Below are 17,119 nucleotides of genomic sequence, written 5' to 3'. Positions count from 1 at the left end.
CAGCAAAAAGCAACTTACGTCCCTTTAAATTAAAAAAAAAAAAAGTTTCGCCCCATATGACCGGAATCAGGCGGTGTGAGCCTCATGGAGTTATGTTGCCACCAAAGGAGGGAAACACGGTGAAACAGGACTGGGGCCTAACAAATGGGGGGCATAAGAGGATCAGGGGGCTGCTAAAGACAGAAAATAAATTGTCAGCGAGATCTGATCAGTTTACTGTGGGTCTACATGTGAGGACTGAGATGTTTTGGAAACTACTTACAACACTGTGACCGAAGCCCGACCGGCAGTGACTGCTCACTAATGTCACGCCGAGCTTTATCATTATAGAAATGAACATTCAGCCCAAACTTCTAGAACAGTTTTATTAAAATAAGTATATCAATTTAAAAAAAAAAAAAAAAAAAAAAGAGAAATATATTTATACAGTTTTATTTTTATAGAGAACATTTATTCCATGCTGTACATGGGAGCGGGTTACACCCAAAATACAGATATAAAATTACAGTGAATAAACCAATCCTCAAAGACGGGTACAGAGGGGCGCAGACCCTGCTCTCAGGTGCTCACAGTCTACAGGGTAAAGGGGAGGAGACAGAAGGTCGGGGATACAAATATATAACACTGACACACTGGTACAGAGGGGAGCGGACCCTGCCCTCAGGGGCTTACAGTCTACAGGGTAATGGGGAGGAGACAGAAGGTCGGGGATACAAATATATAACACTGAGACGGGTACAGAGGGGCGCAGACCCTGCTCTCAGAGCTTACAGTCTACAGGGTAAAAAGGAGGAGACAGAAGGTCGGGGATACAAATATATAACACTGACAGACGGGTACAGAGGGGCGCAGACCCTGCTCTCAGGTGCTCACAGTCTACAGGGTAAAGGGGAGGAGACAGAAGGTCGGGGATACAAATATATAACACTGACAGACGGGTACAGAGGGGAGCGGACCCTGCTCTCGGGGGCTTAGTCTACAGGGTAATTAGAGAGGGGGAGACAGAAGGTCGGGGATACAAATATATACTGTAACAATCAACTTTACAAATTAATACGTAGAATAAAGCCATGTTGGACATTGGCAACAATGAAAGAAAAAAAATCTTTTGTATTGGAGTCCCGTGCGTTTTAGGTGTAAAAATTGTATTTCTCCATTTACCATAAAAATCCTCTTGTTGAATACATGGGAGGACACAGGAGGTGTGATGTGCATTAGACCACACTGTTCTCTCAGTCTCTAAGGTGGGGACGACGGGGGGCAATTACACCCAGAAGCCAGTAGTCACAAACTGTATTAGAAAAACAAAGGGAGAAGATTAATAGCACACCTCCCACAAAGTGCAACACTGTCCCCTGCCCAGCACGAGCCCCCCACGTGCAGCCTCTCTCCCCCTGCAAGCTCCCCCCCCCCCCCCAACGTGCAGCCTCTCTCCCCCTGCAAGCTCCCCCCCCCCCCAACGTGCAGCCTCTCTCCCCCCTGCAAGCTCCCCCCCCCAACGTGCAGCCTCTCTCCCCCCCCCCCAACGTGCAGCCTCTCTCCCCCCCCCCAACGTGCAGCCTCTCCCCCCCCCCCCCAACGTGCAGCCTCTCTCCCCCCCCCCCCCAACGTGCAGCCTCTCCCCCCCCCCCCCAACGTGCAGCCTCTCTCCCCCCCCAACGTGCAGCCTCTCTCCCCCCCCCCCCCCCAACGTGCAGCCTCTCCCCCCCCCACCCCAACGTGCAGCCTCTCCCCCCCCCCAAACGTGCAGCCTCTCTCCCCCCCCCCCCCCAACGTGCAGCCTCTCTCCCCCCCCCCAACGTGCAGCCTCTCTCCCCCCCCCCAACGTGCAGCCTCTCTCCCCCCCCCCAACGTGCAGCCTCTCTCCCCCCCCCCAACGTGCAGCCTCTCTCCCCCCCCCCAACGTGCAGCCTCTCTCCCCCTCCCCCCACAACGTGCAGCCTCTCTCCCCCCCCCAACGTGCAGCCTCTCTCTCCCCCCCCCCAACGTGCAGCCTCTCTCCCCCTGCAACCTCCCCCCCCCCCCCCCAACGTGCAACCTCTCTCCCCCTGCAACCTCCCCCCCCCCCCCCCCCGACGTGCAGCCTCTCCCCCCCCCCAACGTGCAGCCTCTCTCCCCCCCCCCCAACGTGCAGCCTCTCTCCCCCCCAACGTGCAGCCTCTCTCCCCCCCCAACGTGCAGCCTCTCTCCCCCCCCAACGTGCAGCCTCTCTCCCCCCCCCCCAACGTGCAGCCTCTCTCCCCCCCCCCCCCCAACGTGCAGCCTCATCTCCCCCCCCCCAACGTGCAGCCTCTCTCCCCCCTGCAACCTCCCCCCCCCCCCCCAACGTGCAACCTCTCTCCCCCTGCAACCTCCCCCCCCCGACGTGCAGCCTCTCCCCCCCCCCCCGACGTGCAAGCCTCTCCTCCCCCCCCCCCCAACGTGCAGCCTCTCCCCCCCCCAACGTGCAGCCTCTCTCCCCCCCCCCAACGTGCAGCCTCTCTCCCCCCCCCCCCCCAACGTGCAGCCTCTCTCCCCCCCCCAACGTGCAGCCTCTCTCCCCCCCCCCCAACGTGCAGCCTCTCTCCCCCCCCCCAACGTGCAGCCTCTCTCCCCCCCCCCAACGTGCAGCCTCTCTCCCCCCCAACGTGCAGCCTCCTCTCCCCCCCCAACGTGCAGCCTCTCTCTCCTGCGAGCCCCACCCAACACACGTTCACGCACGGCCCACCACACACGGCCCCACACACACACACACACGGCCCCACACACACACACACCGGCCCCACACACACACACACGCGGCCCCACACACACACACACGGCCCCACACACAACACACACACGGCCCCACACACACACACAACACACACAACACACGGCCCCACACACGACACACACGGCCCCACACACACACACACGGCCCCACACACACACACACACACACGGCCCCACACACACACACACGGCCCCACACACACACACACACACGGCCCCCACACACACACACGGCCCCACACACACACACGGCCCACACACGACACACAACACACACGGCCCCACACACACACACACACACACACACACACACACGGCCCCACACACACACACACACACGGCCCACACACACACACACACACGGCCCCACACACACACACACACACGGCCCCCACACACACACACACGGCCCCACACACACACACACGGCCCCACACACACACGGCCCCACACACACACACGGCCCCACACACACACACACACGGCCCCACACACACACACACACGGCCCCACACACACACACACACGGCCCCACACACACACACACACGGCCCCACACACACACACACACGGCCCCACACACACACACACACACGGCCACACACACACACACAACACACGGCCCCCACACACACACACACACACGGCCCCCACACACACACACACACGGCCCCACACACACACACGGGCCCCACACACACACACGGCCCCACACACACACACGGCCCCACACACACACACACACAGGGACTCCACCGCACGCGCACACAGGCCGCCCCCCCCCCCCCCCGCACACACACAGGGCCCCCCCTTCGCCCCCTGCCCAGTGCCGGCCCCCCCTCACAACGTGCAGCGTCACCCCCGCAGCGTCCCTCGCAGGGAGAGAGAGGCTGCACGTCGGGGGGGCTCGCAGGGAGAAGAGGCCCCGCGAGAGCCCCCACAACAACACGCACCACTGCCCCGCGAGAGCCCCCACAACAACACGCACCACTGCCCCGCGAGAGCCCCCACAACAACACGCACCACTGCCCCGCGAGAGCCCCCACAACAACACGCACCACTGCCCCGCGAGAGCCCCCACAACAACACGCACCACTGCCCCCGCGAGAGCCCCCACAACAACACGCACCACTGCCCCCGCGAGAGCCCCCACAACAACACGCACCACTGCCCCGCGAGAGCCCCCACAACAACACGCACCACTTGCCCCGCGAGAGCCCCCACAACAACACGCACCACTGCCCCGCGAGAGCCCCCACAACAACACGCACCACTGCCCCGCGAGAGCCCCCACAACAACACGCACCACTGCCCCGTCGAGAGCCCCCACAACAACACGCACCACTGCCCCCGCGAGAGCCCCCACAACAACACGCACCACTGCCCGCGAGAGCCCCCACAACAACACGCACCACTGCCCCGCGAGAGCCCCCACAACAACACACGCACCACTGCCCCCGCGAGAGCCCCACAACAACACGCACCACTGCCCCGCGAGAGCCCCCACAACAACACGCACCACTGCCCCCGCGAGAGCCCCCACAACAACACGCACCACTGCCCCGCGAGAGCCCCCACAACAACACGCACCACTGCCCCGCGAGAGCCCCCACAACAACACGCACCACTGCCCCGCGAGAGCCCCCACAACAACACGCACCACTGCCCCGCGAGAGCCCCCACAACAACACGCACCACTGCCCCGCGAGAGCCCCCCACAACAACACGCACCACTGCCCCGCGAGAGCCCCCACAACAACACGCACCACTGCCCCGCGAGAGCCCCCACAACAACACGCACCACTGCCCCGCGAGAGCCCCCCACAACAACACGCACCACTGCCCCGCGAGAGCCCCCACAACAACACGCACCACTGCCCCGCGAGAGCCCCCACAACAACACGCACCACTGCCCCGCGAGAGCCCCCACAACAACACGCACCACTGCCCCGCGAGAGCCCCCACAACAACACGCACCACTGCCCCGCGAGAGCCCCCACAACAACACGCACCACTGCCCCGCGAGAGCCCCCACAACAACACGCACCACTGCCCCGCGAGAGCCCCCACAACAACACGCACCACTGCCCCGCGAGAGCCCCCACAACAACACGCACCACTGCCCCGCGAGAGCCCCCACAACAACACGCACCACTGCCCCGCGAGAGCCCCCACAACAACACGCACCACTGCCCCGCGAGAGCCCCCACAACAACACGCACCACTGCCCCGCGAGAGCCCCCACAACAACACGCACCACTGCCCCGCGAGAGCCCCCACAACAACACGCACCACTGCCCCGCGAGAGCCCCCACAACAACACGCACCACTGCCCCGCGAGAGCCCCCACAACAACACGCACCACTGCCCCGCGAGAGCCCCCACAACAACACGCACCACTGCCCGCGAGAGCCCCCACAACAACACGCACCACTGCCCCGCGAGAGCCCCCACAACAACACGCACCACTGCTCCCGCGAGAGCCCCCACAACAACACGCACCACTGCCCCGCGAGAGCCCCCACAACAACACGCACCACTGCCCCGCGAGAGCCCCCACAACAACACGCACCACTGCCCCGCGAGAGCCCCCACAACAACACGCACCACTGCCCCGCGAGAGCCCCCACAACAACACGCACCACTGCCCCGCGAGAGCCCCCACAACAACAAGCACCACTGCCCCGCGAGAGCCCCCACAACAACAAGCACCACTGCCCCGCGAGAGCCCCCACAACAACACGCACCACTGCCCCGCGAGAGCCCCCCACAACAACAAGCACCACTGCCCCGCGAGAGCCCCCACAACAACAAGCACCACTGCCCCGCGAGAGCCCCCCAAACGTGCAGCGTCGCCCTCCGCGAGAGGCCCCCCCCCCACCAAACATGCAGCGTCACCCCCTGGCCAGTGCGAGCCCCCCAAACGTGCAGCGTCACCCCCTGGCCAGTGCGAGCCCCCCAAACGTGCAGCGTCACCCCCTGGCCAGTGCGAGCCCCCCAAACGTGCAGCGTCACCCCCCTGGCCAGTGCGAGCCCCCCCAAACGTGCAGCGTCACCCCCTGGCCAGTGCGAGCCCCCCAAACGTGCAGCGTCACCCCCCCCTGGCCAGTGCGAGCCCCCCAAACGTGCAGCGTCACCCCCCAGGCCAGTGCGAGCCCCCCAAACGTGCAGCGTCACCCCCAGGCCACTGCGAGCCCCTTAAACGTGCAGCGTCACCCCCTGGCCACTGCGAGCCCCCCAAACGTGCAGCGTCACCCCCTGGCCACTGCGAGCCCCCCAAACGTGCAGGGCACCCCCTGGCCAGTGCGAGCCCCCCAAACGTGCAGGGCACCCCCTGGCCAGTGCGAGCCCCCCAAACGTGCAGAGTCAGCCCCTGCGAGCCCCCCCAAGCGTGCAGCGTCACACCCTGCCCAGTGCAAGTTCCCACCAAACGTGTCACCCTCTGCGAGCCCCCCCAAACGTGCAGCGTCGCCCAGTGCCACGCCCCCCCAAACGTGCAGCGTCGCCCACTGCCAGCCCCCCCAAACGTGCAGCGTCGCCCACTGCCAGCCCCCCCAAACGTGCAGCGTCGCCCACTGCCAACCCCCCCAAACGTGCAGCGTCGCCCACTGCCAACCCCCCCAAACGTGCAGCGTCGCCCACTGCCAACCCCCCCAAACGTGCAGCGTCGCCCACTGCCAACCCCCCCCAAACGTGCAGCGTCGCCCACTGCCAACCCCCCCAAACGTGCAGCGTCGCCCACTGCCAACCCCCCCAAACGTGCAGCGTCGCCCACTGCCAACCCCCCCCCAAACGTGCAGCGTCGCCCACTGCCAACCCCCCCAAACGTGCAGCGTCGCCCACTGCCAACCCCCCCAAACGTGCAGCGTCGCCCACTGCCAACCCCCCCAAACGTGCAGCGTCGCCCACTGCCAACCCCCCCCCCCAAACGTGCAGCGTCGCCCACTGCCAACCCCCCCAAACGTGCAGCGTCGCCCACTGCCAACCCCCGCCAAACGTGCAGCGTCGCCCACTTGCCAACCCCCCCAAACGTGCAGCGTCGCCCACTGCCAACCCCCCAAACGTGTAGCGTCGCCCACTGCCACCCCCCCAAACGTGTAGCGTCGCCCACTGCCAACCCCCCAAACGTGCAGCGTCGCCCACTGCCCACCCCCCCCAAACGTGCAGCGTCGCCCACTGCCCACCCCCCCAAACGTGCAGCGTCGCCCACTGCCCACCCCCCCAAATGTGCAGCGTCGCCCACTGCACCCCCCCAAATGTGCAGCGTCGCCCACTGCCAGCCCCCCCAAACGTGCAGCGTCGCCCCCTGTCCAGTGCGAGTCCACCCCAAACATGCAGTCGCTCCGTGGCAAGTGCGAGCCGCCCTAAACGTTCCACATTGCCTCCTGCAAGCGCCCCCAAACATGCAGCGTCGCCTCCTGCCTAGAGTAACCCCCACATTCCTTATAAAACCTCCACAGCATCACCCCCCTGCTCCGTGTAACCCCCCTTCGTAAGCACTTACCTTATTGAAGCCTCCACAGCACAGTGCTGCAGCTTCAGTACATTCCCTGAAATATACACGAGCTGCAGCCCCCAGTAGTGACAGGAGACACTGCTCTGTGCCCCCAACATACAGTCTGAGACCCCAGAACTATAACTAATGAGGAAAAGCTGAATCTTCTCCACCTCAGGGTCAGGATCCGTCCGCTCTGCACAGAGGGGCCCGAGCACTGCCGCTTCCCGCCCACAGAGCTGCACGGCACTGAGGAGGCCCCGCCCCTTCCGGTGACATCATGATTTCATGAAATCACTCCTCCCCCTCAAAAAATCAACTCCGATCCAGCCTCTACCATACATTCTAGGCTTAACCACTTGAGAAAAGGAGGAAAGAGAATAGTCTGTGTCAGGAAGGGGTTAACTGCATCCGGGGAACGACTAATACAGAGGGATAGAAGTTTGCACAGCAGGGGAGGGATCGTCTGCGATCACATCGGCCGATCACCAGGCACTCACCTTCCGGGGGCGGAGTCCATCTCGGGTTTTCACTTCTGCAGAGTCCCGGCCGCAGTCTATTCCCTGCTGTGATCAACAGAGGGCGTGGTCTGATGACGCTCGGCCAACTGAGCGGCGCTGAGTGACGCTGCAGCACCACGTGACCATCAGGGAGTGACGCGCGATACCACGTGACCACCACTACACCACGTGATATCAGTAGTCTATATATTCCTACGCGCGTAGGGACAGCCGCCATTCTAAGTTCTCAGGGCACTGGGCAGGGAGCTGGGTGGACGGGAGGGAGGAAGGTGCGGGAATTAGTGCGGCCTAGTTATGGCGCTGCAATAATAGGAAAAGGGGAGAAAAAGTCACAGATTATTACAGTGTACAGATGCAGCACTAATACTGAATATTCCCCAGACTCCGGCTCTGCGGCGCTTGTCTGGGGAAGGCTGCCATTAGGGCCGTCAGTCTCCTCCTCTCCCGCCATTTTCCTCTCCGGCTTGGTCACCTCAGTTCACATTATTTCGGTTTTGCTTCCTTTTGTTTTCCTCTTGATTTTGGGGTAGAAACTTTTTCTCTCAGACCCCAGCACTGAGCAATAATGGAGTTTTTATTTTAATTTTTTTTTATTTTGTTTTGCTTTGAACACACTAGCAAAGAAATTAATGACTTGCACTCTATGTAGAGGAGACCGGTTGCGCAGAGGAATAATGTGCAGAGTCGCTGCCCCGAGCCACCGGCCGGGAGTCCTTATCTGCCGCTAAATACATTTATTCTGCTTTTTTTTTCTCGTTTTTACACAAATTATGAACTAATTCTGCCCCATTTTTGTTTCGGAGCATTAAATATAGTCACCTTAGAAAGGAAACAAGAAATAAATAATGGCTGTAAAGAGGCCAGGCCTGACTGAGAAACAAGCGGAAAAAGGGGATTAAATAGTGTCCTTGTATGTAAATACATCCAGCAAGATGGCCCCTGCTGCCAAAATATAGCGGCACCCAAAAAGTCATGTTAGAATTTATACAGACGTGCGGCTGATTCACCACATTCAGCCGCAAAAGAAACAAACCACAAAAAAATACCAGTATTAGTAAAGAATATGAGACAATAGCGAGGGTCCAACACTTTTTTTTTTTTTAAAAGAAGTGTGATTTGATTTGTGCCTTGTGCGCACTCTTTACCTGCCCATTATGTTATACCCGCGTTTCCTCACTGCTTCAAAAACGCAGCGTCTTGCAGTAGAAACAAAGTGGATGAAATTACAGAAATCTGTCCACTGTGCTCCTTTACGCTGCGTAAACTGAGCCGCAGTGCGTTTTTGAAGCCGCAACGTCAATTTCTCTTGCGGAGATGCAGAGTCTTTTATGTAGAATTTCCCTATAGACTTAGATTAGATGCAGAAAATCCACATGTAAAAAATGCACATGCAATTTTAGTGCAGAAAATCCACATGTAAAACAATAAACGCGATTTTAGTGCGTTTCTGCCCTTTAAACTTATCAAACGCTCAGGTAACCAGCACCTAAGAAAGTAAATATCAGGACGTTTAAAAACAAAGGAGCTTTATATAAAGAATGAGACACCAGATAGACAAAAAATGCAAAGTCATAAACTAAATATAAATGCAGTGTAAAAAACGCAATGTTAAAAAAGCGTCAAAAAACGCAGCTCAAGGCTATGTGTGCACGTTGCATTTTTCGGGTGCGTTTTTGGTCTAAAAGCTGCATGACTTTGCTTCTCCTGCAAAGTACGAGTTTTCATTCTTGCTGTTCGCACAGTGCAGTTTTGTTTTAGGTGAGGTTTTGTAGTGACAACAGAGATTCAACATGTCCATTATTTCTGCATTTTAGACCCATGCAATGCATTTGAAAAAATGCAGGAAGAAAAATGCAGCAAAAAATGCACCAAAATGTGCAAAGACACGTGTTTTTACCGTTGCATTTTTTGGTGCGGTTGTGTTTTTATGCGTTTTTTTGTGGCCAAAAATGTACAAAAACGCATCTTTGTGGTCACTAAAAAGGCAATGTGCGCACATAGCCTAAATAACACAATGAGGAAAAAACTGTTAAAAACACAATAAAACAACTCTAACAAAAATACTAAAAAGCGCAGAATTAAAAATGCAGCAACAAAAAGTCAATGAAAAAATACAAGTTAACTGAGGTGCAAAAATTCTGCAACATGAAAATCTCAAAAAACATTAATCTTGGGAATGCTGCGTTTTTAGTCTATCTCCCATTTTTCTTATTTAGATTTCTGCGCCGAGAGTGAACTCTTCTCTTTTCTTTTTAGTATTTCTGTTTTGATCCATTTTTCTCTTGATATTGGGTTATAAGCCATTAATCTCAGGCTTTTGCAGCAGGACTTGCTTTTTTATTCCATATTTTTGGTGCATTTTGCGCTTGTGTTTTGGGATTACCACTAGGATTTCTCGGGGTTATGCACCATTACTGATTATCTCTGCTCCTTTGTATTCACTTGATTTTAGGTTAAATATAATGGGATTATGAAAGAGAAAAAAATATTTCTTCGGCGCTCCATTGGGAGACCCAGACGATTGGGTGTATAGCACTGCCTCCGGAGGCCACACAAAGCATTACACTAAAAAGTGTAAGGCCCCTCCCCTTCTGGCTATACACCCCCAGTGGGATCACTGGCTCACCAGTTTTCTGCTTTGTGCGAAGGAGGTCAGACATCCACGCATAGCTCCACTGTTTTTAGTCAGCAGCAGCTGCTGACTATGTCGGATGGAAGAAAAGTGGGCCCATATGGGGCCCCCAGCATGCTCCCTTCTCACCCCACTTTTGTCGGGTGTTTGTTAAGGTTGAGGTACCCATTGCGGGTACGGAGGCTGGAGCCCACATGCTGTTTTCCTTCCCCATCCCCCCTCAGGGCTCTGGGCGAAGTGGGATCTTACAGGTCTCCAGGCACTGAGACCGGGCTCCATCCACAGACCCAGAGAACCTGCTGGATATGGAGCTGAGTATCGTCAGGGACAGGCCCTGCTACATTAAGGTACTCTGTGTCCCCGGGCAAGCGCGCACACACACACCAGCATTGCTGGGAGTGTTAGTGCGCCGGGGGTAACAGCGCGGTGCGCTCGTGCTATTATTCACTGCAGCTTAGCTGAGTGAATTTATGTATTGGGAACTGCCGCGCCGGCCGCTGCTGGGTGTTTTTTACATTGTGGCGCGGCTGGGACTTGTGGTGCGCTGGGGACTTCCGCGCTGGCCGTGCACATGGACGGCCGCGCTTATTACTCGAGCCCCCGGCTTTGCGGCCTAGTTTTCGTTTCGTTCCCGCCTCCAGCCCTGCCAGTCAGGGGAGAGGCGGGACGCTGTACAGACAGTCAGCGCCGAGGGCTGGAGTCTGCTTTGCATTCTCCAGCCCCCTTCACTGGACACAGTGGGACGCCAGTTTCCCGCTCTGGGCTGGGGCACGCCCACGGCCCGCCCCTCGTCACACGAGCTGGAGAAGGACGCCGGCAGCCATTCCTGCACGCAGTCCGAGCTGGGGAACGGAGACATGCTCTGGGCAACCAACACAGGGCTCTGGCGACCACACACCCGCGTTATAGGCGGGCGGTAAGCAGCACCTGAAGTGCTGACCCCACTAAATACCGAAGTGTCCATTTGTATTTTATGCTTGTATGCATTTCAATACACTGCACTGTAGGTCGCTATCTTTGGCTATATGCCCTCCTAGATGGCGAGATAACAGCAGCAAAAAAGCAAGGGTGCTAAGGCACAGGTTTTCTAGGCTGCTTGTTTTGCATGTGCTGAAGTGTTCATTTGTACTTATGCTTGTATGCTATACATTGCACTGTACGGTCGCTACTCTGGGCTATATTCTCCTAGAGGTCTGGACAACAGCAGCAAAAAGCATGGGTGCCAAGGCACAGGCTTTATAGGCTGCTTGTATTGCAGGGGTTCAAGTGTTCATTTGTACTTATGCTTGTATGCTATACATTGCACTGTACGGTCGCTACTCTGGGCTATATTCTCCTAGATGGCTGGACAACAGCAGCAAAAAAGCAAGGGTGCCAAGGCACAGGCTTTCTATGCTGCTTGTATTGCATGTGCTGAAGTGTTTATGCTTGTATGCCATACATTGCATAGATGGCTTGAATACAGCAGCAAAAAAGCAACTAGGCTTCCTATGCTGTTTTTCCTGCATGTGATACTGTTCCACCGGCATGACCCCCATTGTGTGCAAGCTCCCCTGTGGCAATTGGTCAGCCGGGGTCTCTACTAGAGGTGGCCAAAGGAACCATCTGTGAACCCTGTCCAGGGACAGGGACGGAGTTGCAGTTTCGGCTGATAGATTGTCACGGGATAGGACTTTGCAGTCCAGACAGGCCATGGGCAATCTTGATTAATGCTCCCTGGCCACCCTCATTTGGAAGGCATTCCAGGGTGAAGGCTCTGACACGGACGGCAGTCCCAGACAGCCTAAGCTAGCTCGCTGGGTGCGGCACTCGGCTTCCTCACTGGTCAAGGTCCCAGCAAGGACTCTCTGTATGATGACGCAGACGTAGCTGATCAGGGCTTTGGTCCTGACACCGCTCTCAATCCGGATACACCGGATGGTGACGCCATAGTGAATGATCTTATAGCGTCCATCAATGGAATGTTGGATATTTCTCCCTCAGCTCCCCCATTGGAGGAGTCAGCTTCACAGCAGGAGAAATCCTTTTTCAGTACTCATGCGTATATTGCGTATTTTTCTGGCCACGCTGACTTCAGAGAAGCAGTTCAGAAACACCACGCTTACCAGATAAGCGTTTTCTCCAAACGTTTTAAGGATACACGTTATCCCTTTCCCCTGACGTGGTAAAGCGTTAGACCCAGGGTCCAAAGGTGGATCCCCCAATCTCCAGGCTTGCGGCTAGATCCATAGTTGCAGTGGAGATGGGACTTCACTTAAAGATGCCATTGACAGACAGATGGACCTCTGGTTGAAATCTGTCTGTGAAGCTATCAGCGTGTCGGTTGCTCCGGCATTCGCAGCCGTATGGGCACTCTATCCTATTTCAGCTGGGCTTGCGCAGCTGGTCTTGAGCACATGTACATCTCTGCCGCAGGTGGTGTCCTTAACCTCGCAATGTCTGCATTGCGACTTACCCTAGTAATGCTGTCCTGGAGGGACAGTCGAGGTTGGTCCTTCCCAGGCTGGGGCAGGTCCCACTTGTCCTCGTCCAAAAGGACTCAAAAGGCTCAGAGGGGCTCAGTTTCCGGCCGGGCTCAATCACGCCCAAGGAAGGCAGCAGGAGGAACCGCTACCAAGGCGGTCTCCTCATGACTTTCAGCTCTCTCTCTCTCCGCATCCGCGGTTGGTGGCAGAATCTCCCGCTTGGCGACATTTAGCTGCCACAGGTCACAGGCCGGTGGGTGAGAGACATTTTGTCTCACGTGTACAGGATAGAGCTCTGTTCTCGTCCTCCGACTCGATTCTTCAGAACTTCCACCCCTCCCCCCACCGAGCCGATGCTCTTCTGCAGGCAGAAGAAGTGGTAATCCCTGTTCCTCTTCAGGAACAAGACACGGTTTTTTCCTCCAATCTGATTGGGGTGCCAAAAAAAAAAAAAAAGGGGTGGCTCTTTCCGTTCCGTTCTGGACCTAAAACTGCTCACCAAGCATGTGAAGGCCAGGCGGTTCCGGATGTAACCTCCGCTCCGTCATTGCCTCAATGTCGCAAGGAGATTTCCTAGCATCAATAGACATCAGGATGCTTGTCTCCACGTGCCGATTGCTCCAGAGCACCAGCGTTTGCTACGTTTTCGTTATTGAAGACGAGCATCTTCAGTGCGTAGCCCTGCCCTTCGGTCTGGCGACAGCCCTACGGGTTTTCACCAAGTTCAGGGCAGCAGTGGGAGCAGTCCTGCACTCTCAGGGTCACTCTGTGATCCTTACTGGGACGATCCACTTGTCAAGGCACCCTCTCAAGAGGCACGCCGACACAGCCTGAACGTGGCGCTGGAGACTCTCCAGAGTTTCGGGTGGATCATCAACTTTTCAAGGTTACATCGGGCACCGACCCAATCGCTGACATATCTAGGCATGGAGTTTCACACTCCCTCAGCGATAGTGAAGCTTCCGCTGGACAAGCAGCGTTCACTACAGTCGGGGGTGCAGTCTCTCCTTCAAGGCCAGTCACACCCCTTAAGACGCCTCATGCAGAGGCAGTCACTTTCGCGCAGTTTCATCTGCGTCCACTTCAATGGGACATGCTTTGCCAATGGGTTGGGGAGTCGACGTCCCTAGACAGGAACGTTTCCCTTCTCAGACGGTCAAGGACTCTCTTCAGAGGAGTCCATCCTTCAGATCAATGTTCTGGAAATCTGGGCAGTGTATCTTGCCCTGCAAGCCTTCCAGCAGTGGCTGGAAGGAAAACAGATCCGAATTCAGTCGGACAATTCCACAGCGGTGACAGACATCGCCCACCAAGGCGGAACACGTATCGCCAAGCCTACCAGGCAATCCGGCGGATTCTGATATGGGTGGGGGACAGAGCATCCACCATATCCGCAGTTCACATCCCGGGCGTCGGAAATTGGGAAGCAGACTTCCTCAGTCGCCTGGGTATGGACGCAGGGGAATGGCCTCTGCACCCAGAATGGTGTCAGGAAATCTGTAGCCGCTGGGGGATGCCGGACGTCGACCTAATGGCGTCTCGGCACAACAACAAGGTCCCGATTTTCATGGCGCGGTCTCACGAGCAAAGTGCTCTGGCGGCAGGCGCCCTAGTTCAGGATTGGTCGCAGTTCCAGCTACCCTATGTGTTCTACCTCTGGCACTGTTGCCCAGAGTGCTACGCAAGCTCAGCTCCGCTTGCCGCCGCGCCATCCTCGTCGTCCCAGACTGGCCGAGGAGGTCGTGGTTCCCGGATCTGTGGCATCTCACGGTCGGCCAACCGTGCGCACTCTCAGACCGGCCAGACTTACTGTCCCAAGGGCCGTTTTTTCCACTGAATTCTACGGCCCTAATCCTGACTGTGTGGCCATCGAGTCCGAGATCCTAGTGTCTTCAGGATTATCTCAAGACGTCATTGCCACCATGAGACGGGCTAGGAAGCCGGCGTCTGCCAAGATCTGCCACAAGACGTGGAAGAGATTCTTATCTTAGCGCTCCGCTCAGGGAGTGTCTCCCTGGACATTTGCATTGCCTACTTTTCCTTCCTTCCTGCAATTTGGTTTGGGAAAAGGTTTGTCGCTCGGCTCTCTTAACGGACGAGTCCCAGCGCTGTCTGTATTCTTTCAGAAGCGCATAGTACCACTTCCTCAGGTACGCACGTTCCTGCAGGGGGTTGGTCACATTGTCCCTCCGTACAAGAGGCCGTTAGACCCATGGGATCTGCACAGGGTACTACTTGCTCTCCAGGAGCCGCCCTTTGAGCCTCTGAGGGATGTTTTTTTCACTTTCTCGACTGTCACAGAAAGTGGCCTTTTTGGTAACGGTCACGTCTCTTCAGAGAGTGTCCGAGCTAGCAGCGCGGTCATCCAAAGCCCCTTTCCTGGTTTTTCACCAAGACAAGGTAGTGCTGCGCCTGATTCCGGGTTTTCTCCCTAAGGTGGTATCCCCCTTTCATCTCAGTCAGGATATCTCCTTACCTTCCTTTTGTCCTCATCCAGTTCATCGATATGAATTGGATTTGCATTTGTTGGATCTGATGAGAGCGCTCAGAATCTACTTTTCCCGCATGGCGCCCCTGCGCCGCGCGGATGCACTCTTTATACTTGTCGCTGGTCAGCGCAAAGGGTCGCAGGCTTCCAAAGCCACCCTGGCTCGATAGATCAAGGAACCAATTCTTGAACCCTACCGTTCTGCTGGGCTTCCGGTTCCATCAGGGCTGAAGGCCCATTCTATCAGAGCCGTGGGTGCGTCCTGGGCATTACGACACCAGGCTACGGCTCAACAGGTGTGCCAGGCAGCTACCTGATCGAGTCTGCACATTTTCACCAAACATTATCAGGTGCATACCTATGCTTCGGCGGACGCCAGCCTAGGTAGAAGAGTCCTGCAGGCGGCAGTTGCCTCCCCGTAGGGGAGGGCTGTCTTTGCAGCTCTAACATGAGGTATTTCTTTACCCACCCAGGGACAGCTTTTGGACGTCCCAATCGTCTGGGTCTCCCAATGGAGCGCCGAAGAAGAAGGGAATTTTGTTACTTACCGTAAATTCCTTTTCTTCTAGCTCCTATTGGGAGACCCAGCACCCGCCCTGTTGTCCTTCGGGATTTTTGGTGGTTTTTCGGGTACACATGTTGTTCATGTTGAATGGTTTTCAGTTCTCCGATGTTACTTCGGAGTGAATTTGTTTAAACCAGTTATTGGCTTTCCTCCTTCTTGCTTTTGCACTAAAACTGGTGAGCCAGTGATCCCACTGGGGGTGTATAGCCAGAAGGGGAGGGGCCTTACACTTTTTAGTGTAATGCTTTGTGTGGCCTCCGGAGGCAGTGCTATACACCCAATCGTCTGGGTCTCCCAATAGGAGCTAGAAGAAAAGGAATTTACGGTAAGTAACAAAATTCCCTTCATTGCAAGTAGATATTGCAAAAAAAAAATGTATGACTGTTCCTGTTTAAACATCCAGGAAATGGGATATGATGCTAAAATATAGCGGCCCCGATAACATATGTTTGGTTGAATCTACAGACAGATGGCATGTAGGCTCAGTGGTTCACCAAGGACACCATCTGCAAGGAGTTTTTATGTTCTCCCCGTGTTGCGTTTTTTTCCTCCCACATGCCAAAGGCATACTGATAGGGACCCTAGTTTGTGAGTCCCAATGGGGACAGTGTTGCTAATGTATGTAAACCGCTTTGGAATTAATGGGGCTATATAAGTGAATAAATATAATATTTCTCACATTTAGCTGTAATATGGCAGCATTCTATTTCGGACAATGCTGGTTTTTGTAAAATATAAGAATTTTATTCCCTCATTATTTGCTGATCTCTAGCTGCTGAGTTTTTTTAGGCTCCAAATCTGAAGTGTAGGAGCATACCAGCATTGTAAATGAAACCTCATTCTCACACTGTACAAAAATCGGCATAAATTAACCGAAGCTTGGTTAAAATTCTGGCAATTTTCCCCACTTACAGAGTAATAAATACTTAAAAGCAACTGCAAATCTGCATCATTTCCACAACCAACTCCCCTGGGTTTGTGTGATATTTGCCTTAGTCTCCCTTTTTTTCTTGTACATGATAAAAGAATGATACCAATTAGTGCGCTGGATCATATTTTAAATGTTTTTATTATACTTTCAGCCTTTGTTTTTCTTATATGTATAAAATGAAATGATGGCGGTTGCCGCAGCTTGTGTTAATCAGGAAAAAACAGACAAGCACTAAAATACCATCAATGCTTCTTTTTAAACATTGCGC

General features: G+C 55.7%; 1 long non-coding RNA gene across 1 annotated transcript; it reads right to left on the bottom strand.

The window, feature by feature from the left end:
- Positions 1-416: 416 nt before the first annotated feature.
- Positions 417-7,581, bottom strand: LOC142254903 (uncharacterized). Its single transcript, XR_012727324.1, has 2 exons — positions 7,259-7,581; positions 417-1,291 (listed from the first exon to the last, which is right to left on the bottom strand). It is a non-coding gene; the product is annotated as an uncharacterized LOC142254903 (long non-coding RNA).
- Positions 7,582-17,119: the final 9,538 nt, after the last annotated feature.

Source organism: Anomaloglossus baeobatrachus, chromosome 10, assembly GCF_048569485.1.
Source record: "Anomaloglossus baeobatrachus isolate aAnoBae1 chromosome 10, aAnoBae1.hap1, whole genome shotgun sequence".
NCBI classification, from domain to species: domain Eukaryota; kingdom Metazoa; phylum Chordata; class Amphibia; order Anura; family Aromobatidae; genus Anomaloglossus; species Anomaloglossus baeobatrachus.
This window is presented reverse-complemented; position numbering and strand designations above follow the sequence as displayed.